This window comes from Castor canadensis, chromosome 9 (assembly GCF_047511655.1).
Source record: "Castor canadensis chromosome 9, mCasCan1.hap1v2, whole genome shotgun sequence".
Taxonomy (NCBI): domain Eukaryota; kingdom Metazoa; phylum Chordata; class Mammalia; order Rodentia; family Castoridae; genus Castor; species Castor canadensis.
The window spans coordinates 77,801,840-77,826,872 of NC_133394.1; the positions used below are offsets into that span (position 1 = coordinate 77,801,840).

Genomic DNA, 25,033 nt, shown 5'->3' on the forward strand with positions numbered 1-25,033 from the left:
TTACTGAGGCTTTTACTTTGCCTAAAATAAAAGAAACCCTCTGTCATAAAAAGGCAAATACTTTGTGATTCCACTCATGTGAGGTCCTTTTTTAAAAGGACACATATAAGTATACAATTAGATAATTTTAACAATTGTGCATCCACTACCACCATCAAGGTAAAAATTCTACATCTCCTGCTCCATTGTAGTCAATTTTCTTTCTGGGCCTCAGGCAATCTCTGATGTGCTTTTGAATCACATGAATTAAATTATACGGTGCACAGGATTTGTGACTAATAGCTTTCATTAGCAAAAGGATTTAAAAATTCATCTATGTGTATATATGTTTTTTCATTGCTGAATAAGTAGTATTTCAAGGTGTGAATTTAAAATCTCCTGATATTGTTTTTGTTTTCTAAATTTTTGGATTTGTAAATAAACTTGCTACAGTCAAAGAAACAAGCAGTTTTAAGTATGGTTTATACAAATTTTAGAACTATTTTTTCCATGTGTTTGAAAAATGTCATTGGAATGATGATAGAGATTTGCATTGAGTCTATAGATTGCATAGGGTACCAAGAACATCTTAACAATTCTTTTCTTCCATTTCATAAACACATGGTAACTTCCATTTTCGTATCTTTGATTTCTTTCATGAAGTTTAATAGTTTTCAGTGCACAGATTTTTCATCTCTTTGATTAAATTTATTCTGAAGTGTTTTATATTTTATAGCTATTATACAGAGGATTTTTAATTTCTTTTTCAGATAACTCATATCTAGAAGTGTTACTGATTTTTACATGTTGCTCTTGTATCCTACAACTTTACCTATTTTGATTTATTGATTTATTGATTAGTTTCAGCAGCTTTTTGGTGCTATTGGTAAAGTTATTTATAGATAAGATAATCGTGTCTGTGAACAAGAATAGTTTAACATATTTTCCAATTTACATGCCTTTTATTTCTTTCTCTTGCCTCATTGTTTTGGATAACATTTGCAGTACTATATTGAGTAGAAATGACAAGAGTAGACATCCTTGTCTTGTTCTTGATCTTACAGGAGAAGCTGTTAAGGCTGGCTCTGATGGCTTACCTCTATAATCACAGCTACTCAAGGAAGCAGACTGGGAGGACAGCAGTAAAGGTCAGTCCAGACAAAAAGTTAGTAACCAGCAAGCCAGGTGTGCTGACTCATGTCTGTAATACCAGCTATGAAGAAGCATAGGTGGGAGGATCTTGTTCTAAGGCTGACCCCAGGCAAAAAGTATGAGTCTATCTGAAAAATAAGGAAGACTGGAGGTATGGCTCAAGTGGCAGGGTCCTGAGTTCAAAAACCAATACTGCCAATAAAAGAAAGTTTTTAGCTTTTATGTGGTTTTCATATATGACTTTTATTATGTTCAGATGTCTTCCCTCTAAACTCAATTTATGAGATATCTATAATGAAAGGATGCTGAATTTTGTCATGTTATTCTCTGTATCTATTGAGACATGCATATGCCTTTTATCTTTCATTCTGTTAATGTGGTATATCATGTTTATAGATTTTCTTATGTTGGAGCACTTTCCCATCCTTGGGATGGATCCCACTTTCTCATGGTGAATGTGGTGTAATAGAATTCAGTTTGTAAGTACTGTTTTGAGCTTTTTTGTACCTATCTTTCATCAATGTTGGTGGCCTGCAGTTTGCTGTTTCTGTTGTGTTTTTGTCTGGTTTTGGTCTTAGAGTAATGCTAGCCTCATAGAATCAGTTAGGATTCAGATTTTTGGAATTATTTGAAAAGAGTTAGCACTAATTATTTTTTTTCCTTCAGTGTGTAGTAAAAGTCAGCAGTGAATCTACCTGGTTCCTGGGCTTTTCTTTGATCAGAGAATTTTTGTAACAATTCGTCATTACTCACTACTGTCTGTTCAGATGCTCTGCCAGTTCCCTGAGTCAATCCAGTGGGCTGTCTGTCTAGGGATTCATCACTTTCTTCCATGATATGCAATCTGTTGGCCCTATTGTATTTGTCTGTAACCATTTGAAATGTCTCCTTTTCATTTCTGATTTTATTTATTTGGATCTTTTCTTTGTTTTAGTGCATTTAAATATTAGTCTATCTTATTCCAAAAAAATCTCTTACTTCCATCCATCTTTTTGATTATTTGTTCACTCTCCATTTTCTTGCACTCTATCTTCTTTCTTTTTTATTGTGTTTGTGGTACTGGGGTGTGAACCCAGGGCCTCCCCATTATCAGATAAGTACTCTACTTCTTGAGCCATGCCTCCAGCCCTCTTTTGCTGGGTAGGGTTTCAGATTTTTGTCCAGATCTGGCCTTGGACCTTGATTTTTCTCCAAATGTTTTCTAGTAGCTGGGATTACAGACACATATTGCCAAACCAGCTTAGTTGTGAGATGGGGTCTCACTAACATTTTGACTGGGCTGGCCTCAAACTGTGATGGCACTCTCTGACTCTCAAATAGCTGGGATTATAGTCCTAAACTGCCAAGCATGGTCTAGTCTCTATTTCTGTTCTGGTCTTTATTATGTCCTTCCTTCTACTGCCTTTAGGATGTTTGCTCTAGTTTTTCTAGTTAATTCAAGTGTGATGTTTGGTTATTTCAACTTTCTTTTTTCTTTGATACTGCTTTTTATTATCTTGAAAAAGGACATCGATGCTTACTAAATTTTCAAAGGACATGAAAATGGGACAGATAGTTCATAAACTGATTGACAAACAAGTTGTTTGACTTTTTACAGCATACTTATTGCTAAACAAAAAAAAAGTATTAATGTAAGGAAGAATTTATTCAGGACAATTGTAATGGATGTAGGGACTAACATACCAGAAGAGAGAGATGAGCCTCATCTCTGAACACACTGTGCAGACAGTGGGGACTCACGGTGAGCAGAGTGAGTGTCAGTGAATGAAAAATTAGCAAGAAGAGACCACAAGGATAGGTGATTCTTGCTGTCCTGACCTGACAGTGTTCTTGCTAAAGGCATCCAGGGTGATCAGATTTGGAGGATGGGGAATTAAGAATTTGGTCAGATCTTGAGAATGAACACATATCAAGGATGGAGGATTCTCTGTAAAGAAAGGGGGATTCTTGATAAAATTGGGCTATGCAAGCCTAGTAAGGGTGGCAGTCAGGGTTGAGACCTTCTGAAGAGAAGAGCATGATGTGTTTGATAAAGGACAGACTTTGTCACTGTAATGGCTGCAAAACAATCTACAGACACAATTGATAAAAAAAAATGTAAAATCACCAACAAAAAATTGGAAACAAATTGTTTTATTAATTACAGGAAAACAAAAAAATGCATGAATTCAGACCAAAATATTTTCAAGAGCTGTCATAGATAACAATAAATTCAACTACTGAAAAAGTAAATTTTATACATTGCTCAACATCACCTGTTCAATAAAGGGTCTATCAATGACTGTTAGAAGAGGGGGAGTGGTGTCAATTTGTCCACAAAGTCTTCATTGATGAGCATGGACCTGAATCAGGTAGGCAGAAACGGGATGTAGAGAGAACCCATTTCTGTTTACAGTCACATCTCATCTTTGTGTGAGATTCAGAAAAGGGTGTAGAAAAAATTAAGACTGTAAAGATGTATTAACTTAAAGTGGCTAACAATTTTAATAGTGAACAACTGAAATATTCATAAATGTACCTATTTACCACCCAAGTTGAAGAACAAGCTGCCTTAGAGTTTTCTCCTGTGAGCTGTGTTATTGGTAGAAGTAGGAGGAAGAAGCGCTGGGTTTGCAAAGACATAGTGTGCAATTACCCCTAGTTTACATGTTCCAGAGCAATTGAGTATGTCAGACTCAGTCGCTCAATATCATATTTTGTGTAATGCCACTAATTGACTGGCTGCATGAGGATTTAAATAAGTTATTGCTTCATTTCACAGAAAGTCTATAAAAATGAGGAATTCTAAAATCTTGTCTCATTAAAATATTGGCTATTAGAAATCGTTAATTTAAGCAAATGGAAAGATCAATGGTCATGTTGTTACTATGCCATGATACTGCAACATAAATATTTAATCCAAATCTTCCAATGGACAACAAATAAATACCGAAGAGCTCTAGGCAGTCTATCATTCAGAGCTCAGCCAATAAAAGAGAACTTTAAAGATATTTCAAGTAAATAGCTCAAAATATTCAATTAACTGTTTATAAAACCCTGGGACAGGCATTGGCTTGAGGTCAGTGGTAAATGCTGCTTGCTACAGGAAGACTGCCCCCTTCATAGACTCTGAAAGTTACCGTCCACCAGGAAGACCATAAAGTACTAGTAAGGGTCTCTCCTGAACCCATCCTCAGGCAAATGATGTTCAGAAAAACATTGAAAGGTTTCCACAAAATATCATGATTATTTAGAGTACTTATCTGTTCAGCTCTGCCAAAAGAATGGCTGTGATTTTCATGCTTCCTTCACTTCTCACATAAGAGCTCCTGCCTGGTGAGATCTAATCTGATCCTTAGTACTTTCCATGGCTTTACATAGAGGGGTGAGAGGGGTGATGGCATGCCAAAAATTGCCATGGTAATGTGAAGATGCTACATTCTGAGTTCAGAGATACAGGAATGGATAGTTAAAACATGATAAGACAGGCTTTTATTATAAATGGTAATCCCCTGAGAACAACTGTAAAGAACTTTCATGAATCTAATCACTCATTCTACTTATTGTCTCAAAATATATCTGAACCACATCAAAGTGTATATTCTGGGGCAATTAAACCTTGAGAGGCTAACTGTGTATCACCTTTTCAATTTTGTTTGAATGTCAGAGGCATCATGTGTACACTTATTCATTATGGTTCTCTAGATTGTACATTTAAAGTAAATTGGGTGTGACAGTTCATGGCTATAATCCCAGCTACATGGAAAGTATAAATAGGTGGATCATATTCCAGGTCAGTCCACGCATAAAAGTGAGAGCTTATTCAAAAAATAACTTAAGTAAAAAGGGGAGGAACCATGATTTAAGTGGTAGAGTGCCTGCCTAGTCAGTACAAGGCCCTGTACTGAGTTCAAACTCCAGTGCTGACACAAAAAATGGGTATCTGTCTACCTATTTGCTAAGCAACACATAAACTCTTTTTATTTTCACATGCAAGTGTGGAACTCAACTCTCCTAGTATTGACAATTCTGAGCCTTCATCTTGGTAAAGGAAAGAGGAGAGACATTCACAGCATCCTCAGTACGATGATGGTTGTTCTCCACACAGAACTCATCCAAATTTGACAAGTACAAAAAGAAACAGAACAAACCATGTAGAAGACATCTATAACCACAAAACAGAGCCTGGGCAGGGGCAGGAATGGTGTTGGTGGTGGCAGTGGTGTGTGTGTGTGTGTGTGTGTGTGTGTGTGTGTGTGTGTGTAACTGCCAAATGTATGAAGGTGGAGCAATACCTAGAGAGGACCCTGTGGACTGTGGTGCTCAGATGAAAGAGGACTTTAATTACAAGTAGGAGAGGATGAAGACACTGCTGCTAGACATTGCCCTCAGTGGTTTTGGTGACAGGAGAAGGAGAGAGCAGGTTAGGTTGGGAAGTGTGGATGGCCTCACTGTGGAGTGCTCACTCTGAATAAAGTCGTGTGGGGAAGAAAGGATAGGGACAGTGTGAGAAGAAGTCCTGTGGGAGTAGCGCAGCTGCACACAGTGGGCTCATCGGTCACAGGGAGCTGTGAGCGCTCAGCTCTCCTTTTCTGTTTCTTCCCCACGAACCTCTCAGAAATAAGCAGTGGAGGCCAAAAGAGATTACATCTCTCAAGGATGAATGGATTTTGAAAAAGGCCAACATACAAGGCATAATTTTCAAATCAGAAGAGAAAAATTAAAGCCAGAATACATGGCATACAAGAATAATTTTGACTTGGAAAATAGCACCATGAAGCAGATGAAAAAAATTTGACCAAATATAGTTTCCCAAATAAAAACAAAATGCAATGATCCATGTACTATTTTTTGGAGGAACTCAAAGTAGTGATCACGAAAGATCAGAGAGATGGCAGATGGTTTGAAACAAGCTGGCACAGCTCAGGGAATAAGAGAGAAAAAAAATCATGACAGAATAAAGTCATATTGAAAACTACACAAAGGAGATGTACTGCTGAAAATACAGGTAGGAGCACAAAGGACAAATAAGAAAAAAATAGCAGAAATAAATGAAGATAAGAAATATTGAGAGGATTATAGATATGGAAGAGAGACAAAAAGAAATCAACTTACACTCACTGTCTCTGAGTAATAGATCTAAATAGCTGAACAGATTGCCAGAAATACTGTTAGCCTTGAAAGTAAAAATAGAAAAAGGATATCATTGGGTTTGTTTTGTTTTGTTTTGTTTCTTACTTAGATGACAGTCCCAACATAACCCTCTGCAAAATTTCTGGACTTCAAGGATAAAGAAAGTTTCAGAGAGAGAGAGAGAGACAGAGAGAGAGACAGAGAGAGAGACAGAGAGGAAAGAAATTCTTAGATGTCCAGGTCAATCACAGCAGATGAATGGTGACTAAGTACCAGGTAGCCTGGGAAATAATTTATGACAAAATAATTTTATGTCAGCCAAATTTGACTTTTATATAAAGATGATATTATAACTCACAGTGAGAAAGCATACCATAAGACCTTTCAGAAGAGAAAAGATGAACTGAGGGCCTTGAGTGAGGAAAGACGAAGCTGCCACACATCCATGAACAGAAGCAGCGTTTGGCTGAGGTAACCACAGGTCAGGTGGTTGCAGCCCTGAGTCATGCACTGAACAATGAACAATGGAAATTTGGTGTCTTCTGCTATGAGTAGCGCTGATGGCCCCAGGTGTACCTCCAAGTTCATACATCCTGCAGGGTATTTTCAGCAAATAAATAAGCATACTTATACTTAAAGTAATAATGTGTCTGCTTTCCTGCATAAAATTTCCTTATCGGCCTGACTGAAGCTTTGCTAGAATCATCCTGAAGTCAGAGACTTGTCTTGACCAGCCTCCCTTCCCCTTCTCCTTCACAGAAGTCCATATGCTTTGTGACTGGAAGGCTCCATTGTCCCGTGCCTCCCACCATCCTTCGCAAGCTTTGTCCACTGAAGTCTCAGTCACTTCTCATCCTAAAGTATCATCTACTTCTCAAAGACTCTGAACTCACACCTGGGGTAAACTCTGCAAGAACTCTTAAGAAGTAATAACACTTGCATTCACAGTATGTCATGGAGAGTAGAGAAAGAACCTTAGAACAAGAAGTATATTAAATTTGTATTAATGACTAGAATGGATTCAATAGGCAGCCTAAATAATGTAGCATAAAGTACCTTTAAACTGTATTTAAACTGTGTATTTTATTTCACTGCAGGGCACCCACATACACTCAGCACCCACACAGCAAAGATATTCAACTGTAACATAGCAGATATCAACAACAACAAAAAAACCTCTAAAGAACAGAAGACAGCGAGCACATTCTTTCAGTTACAACCAAAACCAAAATGTTTGTACTTAATAAACATTAATGAAATAATCTTAGCAGAAAAACGCAGAGGACCAGAGAGACAGAGATAGAAAAAAAAGATACTTATATTATAGTCACGTTTAAAAATACTTATTCTTTTATTTAATTAGTTAGATAATGGTTTATCTATTACCTTGTCTTATTGTATGAAAAGATCTTTTTTAGATTCTGATGAGTTCTATCAAAAATCATTATTTCCTTGGTGGGTATTTTGAGATTATTTTTTAACTTCATGAGTGGATAGTATAATTTGCATATTATTATCTTTTTTTGCTTTTAACTACTTAGAGCTATATCTTTTCCTTCGTGCACTGCTATAGTTACACCCTGTAAATTTATATACAGAATTCAATATCATGAGGATTTTTAAATTTTTGCTGATGTATTTTAAAAATTTTACATATATAGAAAAGTATATTTCTATATATACTAACTGAATATTTATGTCACCCTCCAAAAATTCAATTCATATTTTGAAATCCTAATCCTCAGTGTGATAGTATTAGGCTGTGGGGCTTTGGGGAAGTAATTAGCTCATGAAAGTAAGGCCTCTAAAAAAAGGATTAGTGTGCTGATCAGAAGAGACAAGAGAGTTTTTCTTCATTCATTTCAGCCACCTCCACACCAGGAAACAAGTTTCTACCATACATTGGGTCTGCTAGCATTTTTTTTTTTGAGATAGGGTCTCACTATGGTAGCTCAGGCTGGCCTTGAACTCTCTATATAGCTCAGGCTTGTCTTAAGCTCACTGTGTAGCACAGGCTGGCCTCAACCTCCTGAGTGCTGTGATTATAGGCATGCAATACTACACCTGGTTTCTAGTAGGGTTTAGAACTTGAACTTCCAGACCTCCATACTGTAACTAAATTTCTGCAGTTTAAGCCATCAAGATTATGGCATTTCTGTTATGGTAAGTCACACTGACTAAGACATGGTTTATTTTTATTTTGTCATGTTGTGAAGTTTATTAAATTGTGCTTTTACATTTCATGTCTGTACCCTAGGGTATATACAGTCACAGTTTTACCTGGCCAGTGAGCATTGGAAGCAAGACACTACATTTTATCTCCAACTTATGAGTTCTGGTTTGGGGGACCTTTTCTGTACATATTCATTGTCTTTAGCTTAATGTTTTCTTGTATGGGTCTGACATTATTAGGACTAGTGAACAAAGTATCCCAATTGGAGCTGTTCCCACAGCTCTCACCTTTGCAACATCACCACCCTATACTTCTAAGGAGGCAGCAAAACAAGGGAATGCCCACAACTGACAGACTGCTCCATGTTCAAATGCTACTGAAATCATGGAAATGTGCATGAATAAGATGTCTACAAGATTACAAACTTACACCAAAGGAAAACAATAGCAGATGCTTACTGCACAAAAAGCAGAAACAGGAAAAACATGGTGGCTACCTCACATCTAAATGTTACACAGGTATTTCTGAATCTTAGAACCCACATGTCATCTACGACCTTATATGCAAGGAGATCTAAAGAATGCATTTTTACTTGTCATTTCTTATAATGCATGTAGGGCAACTCAATGAATAGAAATCACATATTGTTGGAATATATCCTATCTGACAGGTCAATCCTTCAAGACATAGTGAAAACTCTAATTAATAAGTGTAGTATGCTCCCATATGACATGGTGTAACTACACAGTTATTAAGGAAAACATATTCACTCTCTTCCCAAACTGGGAAATCCAAGATTCCAATTGTTACTCTATTCATGTCTGGGAAATAATTTTTTGCTGGATGAATCTCATGCTTTTCTTGCACAAATGTGAAAAAAACTACATAGTTCAGAAATGTACCTTATTTAAAGTATTATGAAAGACTACATCTTGGGGAAAATAAGAAATTATAGATTGCATATAAGAAAAATTGATCGATAGTAGACAATAGATAGATGGAAGATAGATATCAGAGCAAATAAGAAACAATGTGTAACCATTCCATTGTGATTTCTATAATTGCTGGTGACCACATAATTATACTAATGTTAACATCTTCCTTACCCCATTCTATGTCCCATTACATCCAAATACTCCAGCTGATTGAAAACTATATCCCTGTGATGGTCAAGGAATGACAATCAATAGAACTGGTAAACAGTTCCCAGGTGTATCTTAGCTGGTCATTTATTTTCATAAGAAACACTGACATCTTCATATACCACAGATTCCTACCCAATGGGAGAAATTGTATTCCTGACTGTACTTCACACTTCCTTCTGAGTATGGTGTGTTGCTACCACAGTGAGTTACTAACTAATGGAATGACATCTTCCAAACAGAGAAGAGTTACTTGTGCTATTTTTCACTTTTCTTCCTTCAAGTTAATAAACTTTCTTTAACTAATTTCAGTCAACTTCTTTATGCTTATTAGTCCATTGTAGGCTTCTATCCTCCTATGAATGGTTGGAACACTATGTAAAATTACCTCAAGATCAGTGATGCATATTTTTCATAGGGAAATAAAATAATTAAGAATTAAAATATTTTGTTGAGCCAACAATCTCACATGAGCTAGAAAAACATGAATCAACGTCACAAATTCAATATTCCTGGTGAATAAATAAAACCAAATTTTGTTAGTTAAGCCTACTGGGTTCTATAGTGTGATATTTTGAACAAGTTTCAGCATGCACTGAGGATGTATCTGAAGTATCCAAATATATTTTTCTAATTACCTCCAAAGAACTGAAGTGCCAGGCTGAAAATTAATAGTCTCAAAGACTTTCAATTAACAACACCTCTATAAAAACTACCACGTATTTAGTAATATAGAAATGGCAAATCCATTTATTATTTTACTATTTGGTTTAGTATGCCCATCAATAGTAATATTTTATTTGTATAAGCATGTTAATAAAAACAACCTGACGAGCCTATATGTGAAATGAATTATTTTCTTAGAGCGAATTGAATATTGGGTTGGCTCAAATGTTTACAGTTTTGCCTTTCTTTCTGGAATTAAACATAATGACCTTTTGTAGAGATTAAGAGGAAATAATTCTTAATGAAAATCGATAGCCCTGTGTAGTAATAATTAACAACATATTTGTATATTAAATGAACTACTTCAATCACGAGCATTAATTCTGAAAACTTCATCATAAGAAGGTGTATTTTTAGCACTAGTCACATATTAAGATTTAATATTTTATATACCTGAATAAAATAAGCGACCTTATGACCTTCAGAATTTAATAAAATGCAATTGTGTAAGTATGTAACTTACAAAAAAATGAAGGTTGTAAGAAGTGGACTTTTTCATTTAATGAATACTGAAAAGAGAGTTGTAAATATCCAAATTTCTTAATATGCAGATTTCACACATAAAACAAAGTTGCTGTCTGTGTAAGCTGGCATGCCATTGCGCCTTTCTTTGGTAGCAGCATCTGCATCCAGTGCACACTAACACTCTCTTTTTCTTTTTTCAATGTCCTCTGGTGCTAATTGAAGATTTTTGTGATGAGCTTTGAATGTGCAGGAAATGCCTAGTAGGAGTCCAGACATTTGCAAGTTCAATTTCTGGCTAGCTTTCCATTCATCATCTATAGTACAATTTGAGCTGCTTTCTTATTAAGCTTCAATCCCATCTGTACTGTTTAAATCATTATTTTCCAGTTTTAAAATTGAATATATAATATTTGTAACCTGAAACATGAGATTTTAATATATTTGGTGAAGACTCAACAGATGGTTCAAATTGAAATATAAAAATAGAAATCAGTAAGATGTTTATTTCGGGAAACCGCTTCAAGGGCATGACATTTATTTATGCTGTAATTTTCATTAAAACCATTAATATTTTGCATTTTAAATGATGTACCCTTCATTATAAAAATAGACATTTCCATTATTACTGAAAGAATAAAATACCTGAACCTGAAAGTATTATATTTTTAGAGTTGATGAGCTTTATTTTTCAGAACTGTCATGTAACATTGCCTTACATAAAAAGCTTCCATGAGTTGCTAGCAAAACAAAGAGCTCCTACATTATTTAAAACCAAAAAAAGAATGTGCTTCTCTGTAAGAGACAGAGTAAGAACAAGGTTTTACAATTATCAAAGGCACAAGGATGCCATGGAAGAGTAGGAACTGAGACGGTGGAAGACAGGGAAGATAAGGAATGACTACATGAAAAGCAGACTAGGCATTATGGTTGTGAGGCCCCGCACATTCAGCAGCTTCTTTCTGGCTTCCCTTCTCACATTTATCATAAGCAGTTTTCAGTGATTGCAAGATATTATGAGCAATAAGAGTCATCTATCAATTTCATATCATGTAACCAAACTATCAATGAATTTTCAACCAATCAATCGAGGAATCAGCCACTCAAAGATTGATCACCTACTACGGGTAAGGCATTTGCGGACTCTAATGAAGACTTATAAGCTGACATTGATATTGACAGCAGTGTGCAATGTGGAATTCCCAATGGTAATACCATAAACATAGCTTCCTACAGTGATCATTTTGAAAGAAAACACACATTTGGATGTTTTTAAATTGTGGTAAGAAGCCTTAACAGGAGATGTACTATCTTAAGTAAACAATTTAGTATTGTTAGTTCTAGGCACAGTATTGTACTTCAGATCTCTAGGAGGTATTTATCTATGTATTTTTGTCAAGGACAATCTGAAGGACAGCTAAAAGAGCCGTGTACATCACTGACTGACCACACAGGTCTAACACTCACAGAATCATCCCCCCTTTCCCTTATATCACCATCTAATGCCTACCTGCCTTGGTTTTTAGATTTGTCTCAGAACTACTACCCCCTGTTGATTCTGTCACTCTGTCTAGTTCAGGAATTTATCTTCACTTGGTAAACTATGACAAAAGGCCTTGATATTCCTGCTTATGGAATTTTCACTGCAAATTGAGCATTCTTCCTTTAATTAAGAGATAATCGAGTAACTGTCTTCCTTACAAACTTGTTGACTCTTGGAGAAATGTCCTCCAAATTGTGTCAAATTTGCCTCCCCAGCACCTTCTCTTCTTATTTGTGGTGTCATCATAGCTGGAAACCCTGATCTTAAGCAGAGACATGAAGAATCACAAAAGTTGTAATTTATGACCTCCCTTTCTAAGTCCAGATTCTTAATTACACAAGTTCTGAATTAGGGATTCATAGGATTAGGCCCTAATTCAATGTTTGGCTAATCATGGATTCTCACGGCAAATCAACATGTCTACATATCTCCACGTATGTTGACAGTTTGCAACAAGCTATTATATGTTTTATAAAATACTAGAAGAGAGGTGTTTGAAGCCTCTAAACACAAAGAAATGGTGACTATATAAAGAGATGACGATATTAATTACCCAGATAGGAATCATGTAATTTAATTTAATCATGCACATCACATATATATGGGTATTAAATTTCCTCATTGTACTCCACAAATGTGTATTATTAGTATGTATCAATTAAAAGAAAAAAAGATAACAGAAAGAAAAATGTTATTGAAAAAGTTTTAATGAATAATGAATAAAACTCTCTTAAATGAAAAAATAAATATTAGAGAATACTTGTCTTCTGCTAAGTAAGGAAAAATGTACCATGTCTGACTCCATCTGAAAATGGAGCAATTCTTACAAAAATGTTGATATTTTGAAGTATCATCAAAAGAGTCCTAATGGAGAACATGCCAGTGATAAAAGAAGAAAAGATGCATTTAAGTCTTAGATCATCACAGTTTTTGTCACAAAAATTATAGTTTTGTAATATATATCTATATACATATATGTGTATATAGATATATATCTATATGTGTGTGTATATGTATATATCCTGATACTCATATGTACACATAGATACAAGGTTATTCTTAGTTGTTTTTTTAATATACATACATTGTTTGAGTCATTTTTCCACCCTTCCCCCCTCCCCCACCCTCAGTTTCAGGCAGGTCCTGTTCTGCCCTTGTGACTGATTTTGTTGAAGAAAAGATATAAGCATAATAAGAAAGACAAAGCATTTTTGCTAGTTAAGTTAAGGATAGCTATACAGAAAGATTCCTACTATTCCTCTCATGTACCCATGTGTTACATTCCATGTTGATTCAACTCTAACTGATCTTTACATTGGTTCCTGTTCCCCTGCTCATGATAACCTGTTGTTTTAAGGTTTCTGTATTAGTTCATCTGGAGTAGGAATATCAAACGCTTTCATGTTTTGGGTTTTCTACCTATTCCTATATCTCCCATATGTGCTCTCCCCTTTTCTTGTGATCCGAGTCTAACAACATTGCTATATTTGCCCTAGATCTAAAGTTCGCATATGAGGGAAAACATACGATTTTTGGTCTTCTGAACCCAGCTAACCTCGCTCAGAATGATGTTCTCTGGTTCCATCCATTTACTGCAAATGATAAGATTTCATTCTTCTTCATGGCTGAGTAAAATTCCATTGTGTACAAGTACCACATTTTCTTGATCCATTCATCAGTAGTGGGGCATCTTGGTTGTTTCCGTAACTTGGCTATTGTGAATAGTGCTGCAATAAACATGAGTGTGCAGATGCCTCTGGAGTAACCTGAGTCACATTCCTTTGGGTATATCCCCAGGAGTGGGTTTGCTGGATCATATGGCAGGTCTATATTTAGATTTTTAAGAAGCCTCCAAATTTTTTTCCAAAGTGGTTGCACCAGCTTGCATTCCCACCAGCAGTGGATTAGGGTTCCTTTTTCCCCACATCCTCACCAACACATGTTGTTGGTGGTGTTTTGGATGATGACTATTCTAACAGGGTTGATGTGGAATCTTAGTGTGGTTTTGATTTGCACTTCCTTTATGGCCAAGAGATGGTGAGCATTTTTTCATGTGTTTTTTGTCCATTTGAATTTCTTCTTTTGAAAAAGTTCTGTTTAGTTCAGTTGCCCATTTCTTAATTGGTTCATTGATTGTAGGAGAGTTTAGTTTCTTAAGTTCCTTGTATATTCTGGTTATCTGTCCTTTGTCTGATATATAGCTAGCAAATATTTTCTCCCACTCTGTTTAGAGATCATTTCTTTTGTTGTGCAGAAGCTTTTTTAATTTTATTAAGTCCCATTTATTCATCCTTTCTCTTAGTTGCTGGGCAGCTGGGGTTCTACTGAGGAAGTCTTTGCTTATACCTATTTGTTCCAGAGTATTTCCTGCTCTTTCCTGTAGTAAGTTCAGAGTTTCAGGTCTGATATTTAGGTTCTTGATCCATTTTGAGCTGATACTAGTACAGGGTGATAGACATGGATCTAGTTTCAATTTCTTGCAGATGGGTAATCACTTTTCCCAGCAACATTTGTTGAAGAGGCTGTCTTTTCTCCATTGTATGTTTTTGGTGCCTTTGTCAAAAATAAGGTAGGCATGGCTGTGTGTATTCATATCCAGGTCCTCTATTCTGTTGCACTGGTCTTCGTGTCTGTTTTTGTACCAGTACCGTGCTGTTTTTATTGCTATGACTTTGTAATATAGTTTGAAGTCAGATACTGTGATACCTCCAGCATTACTCTTTTTGCTAAGTATTGCCTTGGCTATTTGCAGTCTCTTTTGTTTCCAAATTAACTTTAAGATAGATTTTTCAATCTCTGTGATGAAAGGCATTGGGATTTTGATGGGAATTGCATTAAACATGTAGATTGCTTTCGGTAGTATAACCATTTTTACTATGTTGATTCTGTCGATCCATGAGCACATGAGGTCTTTCCATCTTCTGTAGTCTTCCTCGATCTCTTTCTTCAGGAGTTTGTAATTCTCCTTGCAGAGTTCATTCACATCCTTTGTTAAATTTACACATAGGTATTTTTTTTTTTGAGGCTATTGTAAGTGGAATTGTTTCCATGTATTCCTACTCAGTTTGTTCATTGTTGGTGTATAGAAAAGCTAATGATTTTTTGTAGGCTAATTTTGTATCCTGCCACCTTACTGTAGCTGTTTATGGTGTCTAAGAGTTTTTGGGTACAGTTTTTTTGGGTCTTTAAGGTATAGGATCATATCATCTGCAAATAAGGATATTTTGACAGTTTCTTTACCCATTTGTATTCCTTTTATTTCTTCTTCTTACCTAATTGCTCTGGCTAGAAATTCCAGTACTATGTTGAATAGGAGTGGGGATAGTGGGCACCCTTGTCTTGTTCCTGATTTTAGGGGGAATGGTTTCAGTTTTTCACCATTAAGTATGATGTTGGCTGTAGGTTTGTCATATATGGCCTTTATAATGTTGAGGTACATTCCTTCTATTCCTAGTTTTCTTAAAGCTTTTATCATGAAGGGATGTTGGATCTTGTTGAAGGCTTTTTCTGCATCTATTGAGATGATGAAGTGGTTTTTTTCTTTGCTTCTATTAATGTATTGTATGACATTTATAGATTTGCGTATGCTGAACCACCCCTGCATCCCTAGGATGAAGCCAACTTGGTCGTGGTGAATGATCTTTCTGATGTGTTGTTGGATTCGGTTTTATTGAGGATTTTTTGCACCGATGTTCATTAGGGAAATTGGCCTGTAGTTCTCCTTTTTGGAGGTGTCTTTGTCTGGTTTTTGGATGAGAGTAATATTGGCTTCATAAAATGTGTTAGGCAGTGTTTCTTCCCTTTCTATTTCATGGAACAGCTTAAGGAGCGTTGGTATTAGTTCTTCTTTAAATGTGTGATAGAATTCAGCAGAGAATCCATCAGGTCCTGGACTTTTCTTTTTTGGGAGGCTCTTTATTGCTGCTTCAATTTCTTTTTGTTTTATAGATCTATTCAGGTGATTAATATCCTTTTGGTTCAGTTTTGGGTGGTTGTAAGTTTCTAGAAACCTGTCCATTTCTTTGAGATTTTTAAATTTATTTGAATATAGGTTCTCAAAGTAGTCTCTAATAATTTCCTGGACTTCCATGGTGTTTGTTGTTATCTCTCCTTTTGCATTTATGATTTTACTGATTTGGGATTTTTCTCTCCTCATTTTAGTTAGGTTTGCCAGGGGTCTGTCAATCTTATTTATTTTTTCAAAAAACTAGCTTTTTGTTTCATTGATTCTTTGTGTGGCTTTTTTTTTGTTTCTATTTTATTGATTTCAGCCCTTATCTTAATTATTTCTTTCCTTCTGCTTGTTTGGGGGTTTGTTTGTTCTTGTTTTTCTAGGAGTTTCAGCTGTAGTGTTAGGTCATTGATTTGAAATCTTTCTGTCCTTTTAATATATGCAGTGATGGCTATAAACTTTCCTCTTAGGACTGCCTTTGCTGTGTCCCATAGGTTCCGGTAGGTCATATTTTCATTTTCATTACTTCCAGGAACCTTTTAATTTCCTCTTTTATTTCATTAGTGACCCATTCATCATTGAGTAATGTGTTGTTCAGCTTTCAATTATTTGTGTGTTTTTTACTGCTGTTTTTGTTGTTGATTTCTAGTTTTAATGCATTGTGATCAGATAGAATGCATGGTATTATTTCTATTTTCTTATATTTGCTGATGTTTGCTTTTTGCCCTAAGATATGATCAATTTTGGAAAAGGCTCTATGGGCTGCTGAGAAGAATGTATATTGTGCAGAAGTTGGATGAAATATTCTGTAGACATCAGCTACGTCCATTTCATCTATGGTGTGATTTAGTTCTAGGATTTCTTTGTTGATTTTTTGTTTGGATGACCTATCTGTTGATGATAGGGGGATTTTAAAGTGTCCCACTACCACTGTTTTGGGGTCTATATATGCTTTTAGGCCCTTCAGAGTATGGTTGGTGAAATTGAGTGCATTGATGTTGGGTGCACATAGGTTGATAATTGTTATTTCCTTTTGGTGTATTTCCCCTTTTAGTAATATGGAGTGTCCTTTTTTATCTCATTTGATCAGAGTAGGTTTGAAATCTACTTTGTCCAAGATAAGTATTGCTACCTCTGCACGTTTTTGGGAACCACTGGCTTGGTAAATCTGCTTCCAACCTTTCACTCTCAGCCACTGATTATTTCTGTCAACGAGGTGGGTCTTCTGTAGGCAGCAGATTGTTGGATCTTCCTTTTTAATCCAGTTTGTCAGTTGGTGTCTTTTGATGGGGGAATTTGGTCCATTAACATTCAATGTTAGTATTGATAAATATGTGGTGATCCCTGTCATGTAGTTGTCTTTATTGATTAAGGGTTTGATTGTGTGTTGTGGAAACAATGTTACTCTTTGCTTTCTTGCCTTTTCATCTCCTGTGGTTTGGTTTTGCCTGCCCTTTCATGGTTTTGTTTGCTTTCATTTTCTGTGTGCAGAATTCCTTGGAGAATCTTTTGTAGTGGTGGCTTGGTGGTCATATATTGTTTTAGTTTTGGTTATTATGGAAGACTTTTATTGTTCCATCTATTTTGCATGATAGTTTTGCTGGGTAAAGTATCCTAGGGTTGAAGTTATTTTCATTCAGTGCTTGGAAGATCTCACTCCATATTCTTCTTGCTTTTAATGTTTCTATGGAGAAGTCTGCTGTGATTTTGATGGGTTTGCCTTTGTGTGTTATTTGTTTTTCTCTCTTACAGCCTTCAATATTCTTTCTCTATTCTCTGTGCTTGTTGTTTTAATGATAATATGTTGTGGGGTAGTTCTATTTTGGTCAGGTCTGTTTGGTGTTCTGGAGGCTTCCTGTACCTGAATGGGCATAGTTTTCTCTAGATTTGTGAAGTTTCCTGTTATTATTTTGTTGAATATATTATGCATTCCTTTTGCTTGCACCTCTTCTCCTTTTTGAATGCCCATGATTCTCAGGTTTGGTCTTTTGATGGAGTCAGTGATTGCTTGCATTTTCTTTTCATAGGTCTTGAGTTGTTTAACTAATGGTTCTTCAGTTTTTTTCTTTAATTGCCACTTCATCTTCAATTTCTGAGATTCTGTCTTCTGTTTGTTTTATTCTGCTGGACTGGTCTTCCATTTTGTTTTGTATTTCTGTTCCATTCTTTTTTCTGAGGTTTTTCATATCATGGTTTACTTCCTCTTTAACATTGTCAATTTTTGACCTTAATTTGTTTATCTCTCTATTTGTGGTGGTCTCAGTTTGGCATTTATTTAGGGCTTCTATGATTTCATTTATTTGTTTTTGTGTTTTCTCATATTCTTTATTTTTGTCCTCTTGGAATTTCTTGAGTGCCTCCTGTACATTTTGGTTGACCATGTCTAGTAACATCTCTATGAAATTCTCATTAATTACTTGTAGGATTTCTTCTTTCAGAGTGTTCTTGTGGGCTTCATTGGGTTCTTTGGTATAGTTTATCTTTGTTTTTTTGAAGTTTGGGTCTGGGTATCTGTTTTCTTCATTTCATTCTAAATCCTGCAGTACTTTATTTTTTGGGGGGTGGAATAATTTCCTTCCTTTTTTCTTCTTCCCATATTTCCACTAGGTAATGTTTCTATCCCTGAACTATGGGTAATTTATTATTAGCTGGGTAGCAATATTAATACTAACAAAACCAAGAAAGAAGGATAAAAAAGAGAGAGAGATGGAAAGATAAAAGGAATAGCGTAGAGAGTAAAAGAGAAAAAAATGGTAGAGATGGTGGATGATCAAACAGTAAATCAGGCAGCAAATCCCTTGAAGGGAAAAAAATAAAAATTTAAAATTTAAAAAAATATCACCAGTTCTGGAGCAGTAGAATTGCAGTCTTAGTTGTTCTGATGTTAGTTCATTAGCATCCAGACCTATCTGTGTGTGTCTCTTTGGTAGGTTTGGAGCCTTCCTGTGGCAAGTGGATGGTGGATGGGGTCCCACGGGCCTTCGGGTGGAAGCCTTAGCTGAGGTGAAGTAGCAGGCGTTTGGAGCATGGACTTGGCATGCCTGAAGGGTGCAGGCTGGTGGAATGGAGATCCTGCATGTCTGTGGATTCCTGGCTTAACAGTTTTGAGGGGTGCGGTTGTGTAGAATGGAGATCTTGTTTGTGGGTGTCCCTGGCTTGGCAGGCCTTAGGGGCACAGGTTTGCAGAGTGAATATTGTGCAGTGTTGTGCAGGCTTTGTGGGCGTGGCCAGCAAAGCAGAGATTGTGCAGGGCTGGGGAGCGTGGCCTAGCGTGGCGGAGTTCCTGCAGGGCTGTGCAGGCCTGGGGGGGGCATGGCCTGTGGATTCCTGGCCTTAAGGGCTGGTCTCATGGAGATCCTGTGGGTCTGAGGGGTGGGAGTTTGGGGTAGCACAGCCCTGGTGGGGCAAAGGATCAGGGCTGGAGGATCAGAGATCCCATGGTGTATGGAGCAGCGGCTCCGTGGGCCTATGGGATGGGGCTTATTGTGCAGCACCTGCTATTCTCTTAGTATATGGTGGGGTGGAGAGGCCTCCCAGGAGCTAGGGGTTCTGAGTGCTGATTTTTCAGCTCTCCCTGGTGGTTTACCTTATTCAAGCAAGTCTCCAGCTTCTTGTCACGGAGGTCAGAAGGTCTGTGGCTGTGTTCTGGTCACCATCTTGGATTCCCCAAGTCAAATACTCTATTCTTAGTCTTAGGAAATCACATATAATTAATTTTATTGTGTGGTTTAGTAATTTTCAGTAAATCACTATAATTGTACTCACAAAGTCCTCAGTTATAGGACTTATATTGTTAAAAAAGTTTCCTGAATGAGGCCATGGGCCATATTAAAAGGATATAGAAGCCAAACTACAAGACAACCAATAGCCAAATTTGGAGCAATTTGAACAACAAAATAAATAATGTAGTTCTTTATTAAGTAATCTGAGTATTACCAAATAAGTAACCAATTAGTAAAAACAAAACAACTATCTATCTGTCTTTAGTGATATAAATAAACAAATTAATAAATGAATTAGAAGGGGTAAATTTCTATGTAGAAGAATTCCTGTTTTGAAGAAAATAATTTATCAAGTTATTTTCCCTCAAGAAGGTGGATTTTAATTTAAAGACTTTCTTCCAAAGAATACAGTAGAGAACAGGTCAGGGACTGTATGGCACAAAAACCAGGCAAACACTGCTGAGCCAGGTGGTCAAGGTTAACGTCATTATTGATGCTACGGTGTTGATTGCATGTGCTCCTGATACGAAGTGTTAACAGTGGCGCTTCACTCCTGCAGTTTTCTCCTCAAAACCCATAACTCTAGTCTAAACACAAGACAAACCCTAAAACCCATTTTGAGGAGCACTCCTCAAAACATGCGACCAAAACTCTTCAAAATAGTCAATGAGCCAGGCAGGTGGTACACACCTGCAATCCCAGTACTTAGGAGTCTAAGGCTAGAGGATTGTGAGTTTGAGAGCAGTCTGGACTACAAAGTGAGACTCTATCACAAAAACAAACAAGCCAACAAACAAACCAAACACAGCTATCAAAAACAGGAAAGTCTGAGGAACTGCCACACATCGGAGAGAAGAGGTTAAAGACACATGATGACCACATGCAATACATGCTGGTTGGAGTCTTGGAACAGAAAACATAAGTCGGGGAAACTGGTTCAGTTAGTGGTAATGGACCAATGCTGTTTGGTTCATCACTGTTGCCGATGTTCTGTAGGAATGTAGCCTGTCAATGATAAGGAAAAACTGAGTGTGCAGTGCATAGGAACACTCCACATTATCTTTGTAAATTTTCTAAAAGTCTAAAACTATTTTAAATTTATATTTTAAAAAATTACCAGCATGCACACACACATACACACACAGAATCTAGAATGCAGAACCCCACATGACAATTACTGTTAAGGCATTCTGCTGTTTACGAGCAATTTTTATAAGAAATAGCTCTCAAAGTCAAATGTGATCTCCTCTGCATGTACTTTACATTGTATCATTAAGTTCCATTAATTATCAACTTTTATTCTCAAAATTAAGAACCATTGTTGGCTTGCCAGTTACCAGGAAAAAGGTAGCATGACATAAAAGACACAGAATGAATAAGAAATGAATAAATAAATATGCTCAGAGAAATTGATTTCCAATATTGAAAATGTTTATTGTCATCCCCTGGGCACTTAGTTAAATTTCACAAGAGAATGGAACCCAGGCTTTATACTGTGAGAGACCATCTCAAACCCCAAGTTTATGAGCACAGAACTCTTTAAAATAAATCTTAATTATGGTTCAGTTCAGAGTGGTTTCTTTCTCTTCGCAGTCTCATACTACCAGTTATTTCTATTTTCAACTTCAAAAATTCTATATCAATCTAATGGCTGTTTTTCACAAAGACAAACTTGCCACAATTCCATCAGTGATGATATGTGTAAAACTCAGCAGCATCTCACTGAGGCTGGCTAGAGGATCTGCTGGGCTACTGTCCAGGTAAGTTATGAGCCTAACAGAGTATCCTCACATGGATCCAAATTCAGATGCCTACCTCAGCAGAATCATAACTCCCTTTCAGCATGCTCTGCTGGGTTTTCAACTATTAGTTGGAACAAAAATATCACCCAAAAAAGACAAAACTCCAATGTCTTTTGCAGCTATTCCTAGTTTAGTTAGTTAGTTAGCTAGTTATGCTTTTTGAGGCAGGGCTCACTCTGTAGCCAAGGCTGTTCTCAAATACATGATCCCCTTACCTCTACCTCCTGTTCTGGCATTACAAATGCCAGCCATCATACCTGGCATTGTTGTTTTTAAATAGTGAATCACTTGTAAGAAACACATTTTCTAACCTTCTTGTTTTTTAACATTGACTTTCTCTCCTAGTTTTATTATTATTAGAGAGAATTTCTATATATAATTAAAATTAAATGTATCCTGCCTGTTCCTTTTACATTCACCTGAGCACAGTGTCTCTTTTCTGAGTGTGTAGTGGGGTAAGAGCAGGGAGTGAGTCCATCTGGAGAATGCTCATGTCAGTCATGTGGACAGGGTGGACAGTCAGGTGTGGGACCTCCCTGCTTCTCTTACATGGATGTACATTCTCCTTATGTGGCAGATGGCACTAGGAGGTGTTTCTGCACCCACAACAGAATAATAGCCACAGTAAAGCTAATCACAATTCAGTATGATTTAATTATATTTTCAATATAAAGATAACTTACTGGAGATTCCAAGATGGTGGCTAGAGGGAGGAAGCAGAAAGCGAGCCTCCTATAGTGAAATCTTGGAGAGACGCTGGAGACACACTTTGCAGGCATAATCACTGAGAAGAAGCATAACTTTGACCCCTCCACACCTCCAGCCGGCACAGAGAATCTCCACTTCACGTTAAACGGAGAAACCATGAGGGCCCCTGGGCCACCAGTCGCCAGCGCCCAGATGGCTTAGGAAGACGTGGACCAGGTGAGCTTCACGGTACCGCGGCACGCCCACAGACAAGCCTGGGCCAGAGCAGCATAGCCCGGTGGACAGACTGACCTCCACCCGGGGAAAAAAGAGAAACTGAGTAATAAGCAATAAGAACAATAAAGACACATGGGAAAGAGGGTGGGGCGCCCTGAGTGCTGAAGATTGGGGAAAGGGAATCCTTCCTGGGACTGTAAATAAACAAGCCAGGTGGGCAGGAGAGTCTCCGGCGGGAGCAGGGGTGCGTGCCCAGCAACCAGGAGCGGGAAAGCTTGTGAGAGTGGCATAGGGAGGAAAACTCCACAGGAGAGGAGGGAAGACCCACTTCCCATGTGAACTGTAAACAAACATGGCGGCTGGCAGGAGCAGCAGCACCGCCCAGTAATCAGGAGCAGGAAAGCTTGTGAAAGTGGCGGTGGGAGAAAAACTCCACAGGAGAGGGGGGAAAATCCACTTCCCATGTGAGCTGCACATAAACTTGCAGGCTAGAGAGAGCAGGTGAAGTATCACCTCCCCCAGTGTGCTTGGAAAGGGGAAAGCTTGTAGCAGAGGCTCGTGCACAGGAGAACTCTGAGTAAACAAAGCCTGCAGGGCCAGGTGAGTGTTAAGCTCACCCTGAGATCTGCATAAATAACCCCACCAGCAACAGCAGGCTGACAGCAGCGGGCAGGCAAGCCACAGCTGCAGATACCATTCTCAGAACTGTCTCCAGATGCTTTTTTTTCTTTTTCTCCCTACCCTTGATGAGAGAACAACCAAATTACACCTGCATGCTAAAAAACTTACTGAAACTGTATTGCATTTGAACTTGGGACACTTGGTTGGTTTGTGTGTGTGTGTGTGTGTGTGTGTAGTTTTGTTCTACTTTAGGTGTCCCCTTTGATGACACAACTACAGAACAACATCTGAGACACCATCTCCAGGATTGGAGACGGAGACAGACACCCAAATTATTAAGACTGAAACTTCATTGCATTTGAACTTGGAGGTTTTTTGGTTTTTTGGCTTTTTGGTTTTTTCATTTTTTTTTTAGATTTTCTATTTTTCATCTTATTTTAATTCATTTTTATATATAGATATTTCTTTCATTTACTTATTTTTAATTTTTATTCTTTTTTTTTTAATTTTGATTTTCAGTCCTCTCTCTGTCTCTCTAATGTCTGTTCAGCTTACTGTCAATTAGTACACTAATGCTCCCTGTTTATACTTTGAAACTTTCTTGTCTGATACCTTGTTCTGTTTTCTCCTCCTTGCCTGTGTATTTCTTTTCCCCCTTTCTTTAACTTCTTGCTTTCCATCTCAGCTCACCCTTCCATTCTAAATATTACCATTGTTATTATTACAAGCTAGAAAATATTTAATAGCACACAGTACAGGGACAGTAACAACACCAAAAGACAATGATGGGAACACAGAAAAAACAGGGAAACCAGTTTCCCCACAGCAAAAAATTAGTACAGGAACCAGAGGGGAATGAAGGAAACAGGAACTCAGATCCAGACTCCAACAAAATGAAGATAAACTATGCCAAAGGACCCAATGAAGCCCACAAGAATAATTTAAAAGAAGACATACTACAGGTACTCAATGAGAATTTTATAGAGATGATACTGGATAGGGTCAACCAAAATATACAGGAGACACTCAAGAAATTCCAAGACAACAAAAATAGAGAATTTGAAAAAGCAAAAGAAGAAATAAAGGAAACCATAGAAGCACTGTATAAACACCAAAGTGAAAGAGAGAACATGATGAATAAACAGATAAATGAACTCAGGACAAAAATAGACAACATTAAAGAGGAAACCAGCCAGGATATGGAAAACCTCAGAAAAAAAGAATGAAACAGAATTGCAAAACAAAATGGAAGGCCAATCCAGCAAAATAGAACAAACAGAAGACAGAATCTCAGAACTTGGAGATGAAATGGTAATTAAAGGAAAAATGAAAGATCTATTAATTAAACAACTCAAGACCTGTGAAAAGAAAATGCAAGAACTCACCGACTCCATCAAAAGACCAAACTTGAGAATCATGGGCATCGAAGAAGGAGAAGAGGTGCAAGCGAAGGAAATGCATAATATATTTAACAAAATAATAATGGAAAATTTCCCAAATCTAGAGAAAGATATTCCCATACAAATGTAAGAGGCCTCCAGGACACCAAACAGACCAGATCAAAATAGAACTACCCCATGACGTATCATCATTAAAACAACAAGTTCAGAAACTAAGGAAAGAATATTGAAGGCTGTAAGAGAGAAAAAACAAGTAACATACAAAGGTAAACCCATCAAAATCACAGCAGACTTCTCAACAGAAACATTAAAAGCAAGAAGAG

At 37.1% G+C, this 25,033-nt stretch overlaps 1 long non-coding RNA gene across 1 annotated transcript in view; it reads left to right on the forward strand.

Annotated features, from left to right (window-relative positions):
- Positions 1–25,033, forward strand: part of LOC141410750 (uncharacterized) — a 64,009-nt gene that overhangs the window by 12,895 nt on the left and 26,081 nt on the right. The window contains exon 2 of the long non-coding RNA XR_012435537.1: positions 1,044–1,127. This is a non-coding gene — a long non-coding RNA (uncharacterized lncRNA). The remainder of the gene's footprint in view (positions 1–1,043; positions 1,128–25,033) is intronic.